Source organism: Ovis aries, chromosome 15 (genome assembly GCF_016772045.2).
Source record: "Ovis aries strain OAR_USU_Benz2616 breed Rambouillet chromosome 15, ARS-UI_Ramb_v3.0, whole genome shotgun sequence".
NCBI lineage: Eukaryota > Metazoa > Chordata > Mammalia > Artiodactyla > Bovidae > Ovis > Ovis aries.
Genome location: NC_056068.1, coordinates 63,173,040 through 63,183,056, shown reverse-complemented (window position 1 = coordinate 63,183,056; position 10,017 = coordinate 63,173,040). Strand labels below are relative to the sequence as shown.

Here is a 10,017-nt window from a genome sequence, read left to right as displayed (position 1 = left end):
AGGTTCTGCGGCGCTGAAGCGGAGGCGTGTGGCGTTTAGGTAAGGTTGGAGGGTCGGGGAGCCGCGCTCCGAGCCCGGCGCTGAGACGCTTGACCCGCTGCTCTAGCAGCTGGGCCGCGGGACTGAGGGGTTTGGAGGGTCCGAGCTGGCGCGCTTACCCTGCGCCGACCTCCGCGCTGGGGGACGGCGAGCTTCGGCGCCCTTCCTTCTTCGCCCGCCCTTCCGGCGTCTTTTGTATACAGCGAGAAGGGAGCTGACGCATTCCCCGTTCCGCGCGCCCCCGCCACCCCCCGCCACCCCCCCACCCTCCCTCCCCCCCCCTCCACCCCCCCCCCGCCCAGCCCCCAGTCCCCGGGAATACCTTCCGAACCTCGATTCTGAAAAGGAGCTCTTGCAATTTAGGGAAAACAGATCGCACCTTGAAAGGAGGTTATAACCCCATCCCTGAGTGTCGACATTCTTCTCTTACCCTGGAAGTCTAAATTTTGAAATTTTAAAAAGCAAGGTGGGGTCGTAACTTAGACATTTCAAGTACGATGTTGGTTTTCTTGGGCCGGCCTGGGCCGCACCCTTCTTGGAGTCTGACGGCTGACTTTTAAGGAGACGTTAAGTAGTGATTTTCTCCATGGATCCTGGAAGGGTACCAAGTAACGTTCTATTTCTCCTCTGACGCTTGTGAGTTCTCCCCTTTAGCCCGCTTCCCACACGAAAAAGAGATGGGCTTGGTGACTCACTTTGGCAGTAGCTGGGTGACTTATTTGAAAATGCAGTGTGGCCCGTTGCCACCTTGTGAAAACTGGTGCAGGAGGCTTCCTCCCGTTTTGCTTTTGACCAGTGCTTGCCTTCTTTTTCCTTCCTGTAATGCCTTATGTCCACTTTAAAAGTGCCTCTTGCTGTGGCCAGCTGATTCTTTTAAAAATCCTCTTCTTGGCCGACTTTTAAAAGATACCAGGGGGCCCCAGCGGAGACCTGCCTACCGCTCTCAACTGCAAGAACTCTGTGCTGTGTTTAGTTCCTCAGTCATGTCCGACTGTGACCCCGTGGACTGCAGCCCTCCAGGCTCCTTTGTCCATGGGGATTCTCCAAGCAAGAATACTGGAGTGGGTTGCTATGCCCTCCTCCAGGGGATCTTCCCAACCCAGGGATCGAACCCAGGTCACACGCATTGCAGGGGAATTCTTTATGGACTGAAAGGGACGTTCTTTATCGACCACCAGGGAAGCCTGCATTAACTGTTTCATTCTAAACAGATCAGCCCATAAATTTTACAAAGCTAGAGATGTAGCCCACACCATATCAGAGTAGCTTGTGATTGACAGACATTTCTCAAAAAGGAGGAGACCTCAAATACAGGTGAGATAATCCAAAGATTACTTTGTTTAATTGTGAGAATCACAGATCAGAGAAACAGCTCTTCCTTTTTTTTTTTTTTTTTTTTAGAGAAACAGCTCTTCCCTACCTCTTCGCTCTACCTTATCTAGTTTCATCTGTGGGCCATGGTGGCTTTGGAATCCACCTAGAATACCTAGAATTTGACACTTGGTTTGCTTGCAGAGAAATGATGAAGTTCATGTGTCGTGGCATAGTGATCAAGGGCCTGGACATGGCCACAGACCAGGGTTTGAATCTCGACTCTGCTTTTTTGCTGGCTAGGTAATGGTGAGCATGCTATTTAAACTCATTTTCTTATGGGAAAAATGAGTGTATGCTAAGTCTCTTCGGTTGTGTCTGACTCTTTGCGACCCTGTGGACTGTAGCCCACCAGGCTCCTCTGTCCATGGGATTCTCCAGGCAAGAATACAGGAGTGGGTTGCCATTTCCTACTCCAGGGGATCTTCTGACCCAAGGCTCGACCCCGAGTCTCTTAGGTCTCCTGCATTGGCAGGTGGATTCTTTACCAGTAGCGCCACCAGGGTGTTGTAAGAACTAAATGAGATAATTTGTGGCACCTGATAAGTGGAAAACAAATGTGGTTGTTAATAGTTCATATCCCCATGTTCCTCGCTGAGGGTAGCTTATTCCCAGTTCTCCAGGGAAGGCACACACAGTTCAGAATGTTGATCAAAGGAATTGCCTGACTGTGGACCAAATGTATGAAACTGTGGCTTCTGTATTTTCAAACAGGGAACTGTAAGGAAAACACTCCACTATGCTGAGTAGCTTGTAAGATAAAATTCCAAATAAAAATGGATATTAGAGTGAGGCAAGCAGGTGTCTAGTGGAATTCAGCTTTGAGAGCTGCAGGTACAAGTTCTTGGAAAGAAATGCATTAAAAATTCTGGGCCAACCAGACTGCCTTAAACAAAACCTAGCCCAGAGATGCTTGAGGCTTTCCAAAACAGGATGTGTTATTACTTATGTCCCGTATTTTTTGTGAAATATCTTCATAGCTGGCTCTTACATGTACTACCTCAAAAGGCAGGGCTCTTTAAATGAGGGCCCTCTTTGAAGAACTAGAGACTAGAGTTCCTGGAAGAAATCCCAGGACTGGCCCTTCCTTTTGAGGAAGCAGCAAATTTGTGGATTTGGAGAGTTCTGAGATGATTATCTCTGGCACTGGGAGCTCAAGAGTAGCTGGGAGGGGCTGTTCATTGTGATGGTGGCTTTCTGTCTGTCTAGACTTCCTGATGTAATCACTTTTCTGGCTGAGTGATCTCTGTGTAGGTGACTCAACTTGCCTGGCTGTACGTGTCCAAGGTGATAAAGAGGTAAAGCCCCGAGTCCCCAATACTGAGAGCCTCCAGGCAGTGTTACTTTGAGCTACTTGTGAGCTGCTGTGCTCTGTTCAGTTGTGTCTGACTCTTGACTTCCTCATAGACTTCAAGCCACCAGGCTCCTCTGACCATGGACTTTTCCAGCCCAGAGCCCTGGACCGGTTTGCCATTTTCTGCTTCAGGGGACCTTCCCACCCCAGGGATTGAACCCACATCTCTTGCGTCGCCCGCATTGGCCAAGTGGACTCTTTACCACTATGTCACCACTGGCCCCTGGTAAACAGAAGCAAGATCTACCCAGTGTGGCTTTGCAACTAACCTGTTGCCTTGGGACAGGTACTTTCATCTCCCAGGGCCTCCATTAATTTCCATAAAATAGGAACATTGGGTTTGGTGTTTGAAAATACGTTTAGCCTTAAAGATCATCAGCCTCTAAGGCTCCAGGCTCCTAGGAACACTAAGTGTGCCCCTGGGCATCTGTGAATCTTGTGGCAACATTGCCCATGTGTAGTCTCTTCTCTGGTGGCCTCTGTTCAGCCAGTTTAATTCAGAAGCTGAATTCACGAGAAGTTTCCCCACCAGAGAGTTTAAGTATGGGTAAGAAGTCAGGCCTGGGTTTAAACACTGTTCTGCCACGTACCAGTTCTGAGGTTGGTGTATTCATTTTCTATTACTGTAGAAACAAACTGCCACAAATTTAGTGGCTTAACACAACGCAAATGTATTAGTCTTACAGTTCCATCCATCAGAAGTCTGACCTGGGCCTCCCTGGGTTCAAATCAAGGTGTCAGCAGGGCTGGGTTCCTTTCTGAGGGCACTGTGTGAGAGAACCTGTCCCCTTGATCATTCAAGCTGTTGGCGTGGCACAGTCCTTGTGATTGGAGGACTGAGGTGCCATTTCCTGGCTGAGAGTCGCCTGAGGACCATTCTTCACTTCTGGAGGTCACCTGTATGCCTCAGCTGTGACCTCTGCCCTCAAAATCCCCATGGGTAGGCAAAGTCCTTCTCACTCTTTGAATCTTGAGTTGTCTGTGTAGTCTCTGATTAGAAATGCTAATTCCTGGGCACCCCCTGAGACCTCCAGAATCAGAACTTCTAGGGGCAGGGCCCAGCAATCTGTGTTTTAACAGCCCTCCAGATGAGTCTGACGCCCACTGAAGCTAGGGAACCAGGACTTGGTACCCTATTTTATTTGCTACCTAGTCTGTAGCATTAGTTCGTATCCACCTCCGCTAGACTGTAAGGTTCTTGAGAGTGGGGCTTTACCTGGTTTACCAATCACTGTACCCCAGTGTCTAGCTGCTCAGCTTACATGGGCTCGTAAATGGTCACTGTACATGACTGGGGGTAAGTGTCAGGACAGAACTTACTGTGTAGAGTAAATATACTCACAATGAATTCCTTACATTTGTTGGGTCATTGGCATGTCAAATGTTTTATGTTCAAATTTATTTGGATTGTTTAAATAGGTGGATAAATATTTGAGGGTGCTAGCTGGGGTTTTTGGATGGACAGCAGCGTGTCTGTTTTCCTCTGTAAAATAATGGAATATAGGCTTGCACTGTCCGTAAACTGGCTACCCAAAACATCTTCAGGAACTCGGTTAGGGATGCCTGTATTTGTAAATCGCCTTGCTACTGTTAGCTTCCCTTGACATCTCAGGTGGATGGAAATGAATAAATCATGATTGGGTTGGTTTTTATTGTAGAATGAGAAGCTCTAGTTTTAACCCTTTGCTGCTTTCTGCTGCCATCTTTTCTGCAACATCTCTGATCTGTGTTCTTTTTATGTGAACATTTATAAGTGACGGGGAGTTTTTCTTATTTGACCAAAGAAATTGATTTCCATCTGTGCTGACACTTTGTTGAGTGCCTGGCACGTGGCAGGGAGGGAGGAGGAAGTGGGGTGATAGCAAGCAGTTTCTTAGGAAGCCCAAAATGCCTCTCTAATTGGTTCTAACGCTGTCTTTGGAAATTACATGGAATAACCTGCCCCTCTCTTCCTTGGTGGCCCTTACCATATTTGAAGATAGTTACTGTCTCTGACCATACTTTTCCAAACAGAACAGCCTGGATTTCTCCCACCCGTTTCTCCTGGCTTTTACAGCTGTTTATTTTGATGTCCTGATAAACTGGAAGAAATTCAGAAATCTGGCACCTAATCATAAAAATATTATTTCCAGGGTAGGTCTGAGCCCAGGACAGACCCCAGGACTGTGTGTGCATTGATTTGTTTGTTCCTTTAAGTGCCATATAACATTTTAGCCCATACTGAGCTTTAAAACCCTCAAGTCTTAGATTTCATTATTCTATAAAAGCATTATTATCACTCTACGAATTAGAAACTGAAGTAAAGGAGTTTACTGCTTTAAGGTTATAAAAATTGACAGCAAAGTGGGATTAGAATATGGGTCTCTCTTTCAGGACTACTAGAAAATCCTGAAAGCCTCATTTTTTTCCCCCCAAATATAGGGTGTGACTAAAATAACTATTTTTAGACCTTCCGTTCAGTTCAGCTCAGTCGTGTCTGACTCTTTGCTACCCCATGAATCACAGCACGCCAGGCCTCCCTGTCCATCACCAACTCCTGGAGTTCACTCAGACTCGCATCCATCAAGTCAGTGATGCCATCCAGTCATCTCATCCTCTGTCGTCCCCTTCTCCTCTTGCCCCCAATCCCTCCCAGCATCAGAGTCTTTTCCAATGAGTCAACTCTTTGCATGAGGTGGCCAAAGTACTGGAGTTTCAGCTTTAGCATCATTCCTTCCAAAGAAATCCCAGGGCTGATCTCCCTTTTAGACCTAGGAGACCATATATACAGGAAATACTTTTTACCTCAATGTAGCAAATTTGGAAAGCTGTTATGTATTTTTAATAATCAGGTAGAGTATTAGAAAAATAAAAATTTAAGCTGCAAGTTCCAAATGACACAGAAGTACATTAAAATATTCTCTTTTGAGAGCTCTTTCTGAAAAATATTCATTGTTAAGAACACATATTTAAGTATAAATAAGCTGCTCATAATTCTGCCATGCTGTTCATCACGTGCCCCAAAATGTTTGGAAAAGTTGATGTCCGAAGCTTTTTTTTTGAAAGGTGTGTGTATGTATGTATGTGTCTTTTAAAGAAAAAGTAATAAAATTATAGCTAAACTGGCTTTTTTTTTCTTATAGCCTTTCACGGCTGTTACTTTTCATGGCTGTATAGTTCCCCACCATGGAATTGGACCATAATTTATTATGAAGCAATTCCCTTTTAGAGTCAACTTCGGAGCCACCCAGAAAAATCTCCACATTTCCTAAGATCGGCACCAAGCGTGTTCTACCACTGCAAAATGGTGTCTTCCAGGAAGCTCACCCATCATATCCTGTGGACCCTTTTCAGAATGACTTTAGGCTGTTTCTAATAATTAAATCCATTTGCTTAAATTAATCCTAAAATGTTGAGGAAAGCCTGATGAGGTCTTCTGCATGCTTCTTGCATCTAAGTGTTTGGTGAGGGGGTTGGAAAAGTCACGGTAGCTCTGTTGGTTCACCTACCATGTGATCCGCCCTTGTGGGCATCATTTTTAAATTGAAAATGGAGGATGTTTTATACTAGGGGGAAGAGTTGTAAGCCTTGAGGTTCAGTTTTCTTTCTTAATGCTGAAACAGATTTGCCAGAAGATAAGTGATTAGAAACAGTGTCAGACTTTATTTTTTTGGGCTCCAAAATCACTGCAGATGGTGACTGCAGCCATGAAATTAAAAGACACTTACTCCTTGGAAGAAAAGTTATAACCAACCTAGATAGTATATTCAAAAGCAGAGACATTACTTTGCCGACTAAGGTCCGTCTAGTCAAGGCAATGGTTTTTCCTGTGGTCATGTATGGATGTGAGAGTTGGACTGTGAAGAAGGCTGAAGGCTGAAGAATTGATGCGTTTGAACTGTGGTGTTGGAGAAGACTCTTGAGAGTCCCTTGGACTGCAAGGAGATCCAACCAGTCCATTCTGAAGGAGATCAGCCCTGGGATTTCTTTGGAAGGAATGAAGCTAAAGCTGAAACTCCAGTACTTTGGCCAGTCATGCTAAGAGTTGACTCATTGGAAAAGACTCTGATGCTGGGAGGGATTGGGGGCAGGAGGAGAAGGGGACGACAGAGGATGAGATGGCTGGATGGCATCATGGACTCGATGGCCATGAGTCTGAGTGAACTCCGGGAGATGGTGATGGACAGGGAGGCCTGGCGTGCTGCGATTCATGGGGTCGCGAAGAGTTGGACGCGACTGAACTGAACTGAGGTGATTGATGACTACTAAAAGGGAAATTTTTGTAATGTGTGGATTTTCCTATTTCTTTTTTTTTTTTTCCTATTTCTGATTACAAAACCAATGCTTGTCTCTTTATAGAATATTTGGGAAAGTATGGCAAAGAGTAAAGAGTCAGGAAGAGAGATAAGAAATCATAAATAATCCTGCTTAGTGTTAACTACTGTCAGCATTTTAGAGGCATTTATAAAATAGCTTTAAGACAGTCAGCTATTTTGTCTTTTCTGGTGGCTCGGTGGTAAAGAATCCACCTGCAGTGCAGGAGATGCAGGTTCAATCCCCAGAAGGAAATGGCAGCCCACTCCAGTATTCTTGCCTGGGAAATCCCATGGACAGAGATGCCTGGGTCGCAAAAAAGACAGACAGTTTATTGCTTAGCTAATAAACAGCAACAATGAAGACCTGGACTTCTGATTCAAATACTACAACCTTGGCATCTGCACACTGACCACTTCCTTTCTCTGCTGTCTTTGCCTTCTTGCAACCATCATGGAAACATCCACTGTGGCTCCCAGCCAGTCCTGTGGACTTAAAGCTCAATCTTGACACTCCCCATCCAACCCATATGGCTGCGGGCTGCCTTAGGCTTGGGGCCTGCGATCTCCTCTGCTCATCCAAGCCCAGAGTATTTGTCCAGCTTTCGGACCTGATGCTACCTTCTGTATACCCTCTCCACCCTTCTCGGCCCAGTGCCCCCTCCCTGCCCAGCTTCTTCTTCTGGGGACCTCATGACTTCCCATGACTCATGGTGGCTGCTGCTTTTTGAGGGGTTGGGCCAGGCACCGTGCTGTGCAGTGTGTGTGCTTATCCCTGTGTGTCCTGGATACAGAGGGGAGGCCCAGAGGTTGAGTAACACACAGCAAAAAGTGGCAGAGCCAGAAATACCCAAGGCTTTGTTCACCAGTCAATGAGAAAGCCTGTCCCTGAACCAGTTCACTGTGCAGTTTCTGCTGCTTTGTTAAGAGATAAGCCTTTCTTAGTAACCCTTTCATCAAGGATGGGTTCTCTGCACCACGTCCTGTTTATTTGTTTTAATGATGCTGTTCATGCCAAGGACCATTTGGAAGAAAGTCTCCTAGAGGTTGTGACCACCTCCCTCCTCCTCTGGTGGGGCTGCCCGAGGAAGCAGCTATTTCAGAACTTTTAGGAAGAGTCTGACACTCTCTGTCTCCCTCTTTGGGAACCTCTGATGGATGCCTTTCTCTCCTGTTCTCTTGCAGCACTTGTTCCCAGCCCTGGGCTTCTGTGAGCGTGTTAAGTTATCCTTTCTACCAAAACACCCTTGCTTGTAAGGAACCAGGCTGGGAGCTGGGGTGTGCTGGGCCTGGGTCACTGACTAGGGTCCAGGGATAGGGGAACACTATCATTTGTTCACTTGACTCATCTGGCTCCAGGCAGAAAGCATTGCAGGGGCGTTGGGTGCCAGCCAGAGGGGCTGGGACCTCTTCCTGATTTGTTAGGGTATAGAGACCCTGATCTGTTAGGGTGCCTCCCATCTCTCAGTTTCAGGGAACAAGAGGGAAGCTCCCTGGAGAGGCCCATAGTCCGGCCAGGAGGTGTGGACATGCCTGTCTGACTTAGGGCAGGAAGTCTGGGAGTGGTTGTGAATCCATTTACCACAGATTGGGACATGAACTCATGTGCTGGGACTCAAACCCAGCCAAAACCTTGGTTGGGACTCGAACCCATGTGGCTTGGCACTCAAACCCAGCCAAAACCCATGGTACGTGGTTTTAGGACCTAATTAAGCTCAGGTTCTTGATGTCTCATTGCAGAAAGAATTCAGTGAGAGACAAAGTGATAGGTAAGAAGTAGATTTATTCAGATTCTGAGAGAAGCACACGCCGCAGACACAGAGTGTGGGCTGTCGCAGAGGGCGAGTGTGCTCCGAAATTTGGGGTGGTTAGTTTTTACAGGCTGGGTAATTTCATATGCTAATGAGTGGGAGGATTATTCCAACCATTTTGGGGATGGGGCAGAGATTTCCAGGATTTGGGCCACCACCCATTCCTTGATCTTTGAACAGTGCCTTGGAAATGTCATGAACCTCCTTCCATAGTTCTTCAGGCACTCTCTGTATCAGATCGAATCCCTTGAATCTGTTTCTCACTTCCACTGTATAATTGTAAGGGATTTGATTTAGGTCATACCAGAATCACTGCAGATGGTGATTGCAGCCATGAAATTAAAAGATGCTTACTCCTTGGAAGAAAAGTTATAACCAACCTAGATAGTATATTCAAAAGCAGAGACATCACTTTGCCGACTAAGGTCCGTCTAGTCAAGGCTATGGTTTTTCCCGTGGTCATGTATGGATGTGAGAGTTGGGCTCTGAAGAAGGCTGAGCGCCGAAGAATTGATGCTTTCGAACTGTGGTGTTGGAGAAGACTCTTGAGAGTCCCTTGGACTGCAAGGAGATCCAACCAGTCCATTCTGAAGGAGATCAGCCCTGGGATTTCTTTGGAAGGAATGAAGCTAAAGCTGAAACTCCAGTACTATGGCCACCTCATGAGAAGAGTTGACTCACTGGAAGAGACTCTGATGCTGGGAGGGATTGAGGGCAGCAGGAGAAGGGGACGACAGAGGATGAGATGGCTGGCTGGCATCATGGACTCGATGGCTGTGAGTCTGAGTGAACTCCGGGAGATGGTGATGAACAGGGAGGCCTGGTGTGCTGCGATTCATGGGGTCGCAAAGAGTCGGACACGACTGAGCGACTGAACTGAACTGAGAACGGTCTGGTGGTTTTCCCTATTTTATTCAATTTAAGTCTGAATTTGGCAATAAGGAGTTCATGATCTAAGCCACAGTCAGCTCCCGGTCTTGTTTATACTGACTGTATAGAGCTTCTCCATCATTGGCTGCAAAGCATATAATCAGTCTGATTTCGGTGTTGACCATCTGGTGATGTCCATGTGTAGAGCTTCTCTTGTGTTGTTGGAAGAGGGTTTGCTATGACCAGTGCGTTCTCTTGGCAAAACTCTATTAGCCTTTGA

General features: G+C 46.5%; 1 protein-coding gene across 1 annotated transcript in view; it reads left to right on the top strand.

Annotated features, from left to right (window-relative positions):
• CD59 (CD59 molecule (CD59 blood group)) overlaps nucleotides 1-10,017 on the top strand; it is a 28,485-nt gene continuing 18,468 nt past the window's right edge. The window contains exon 1 of the mRNA XM_015101109.3: nucleotides 1-39. The gene's annotated coding sequence lies outside the window, so the exon portion shown is untranslated. The remainder of the gene's footprint in view (nucleotides 40-10,017) is intronic.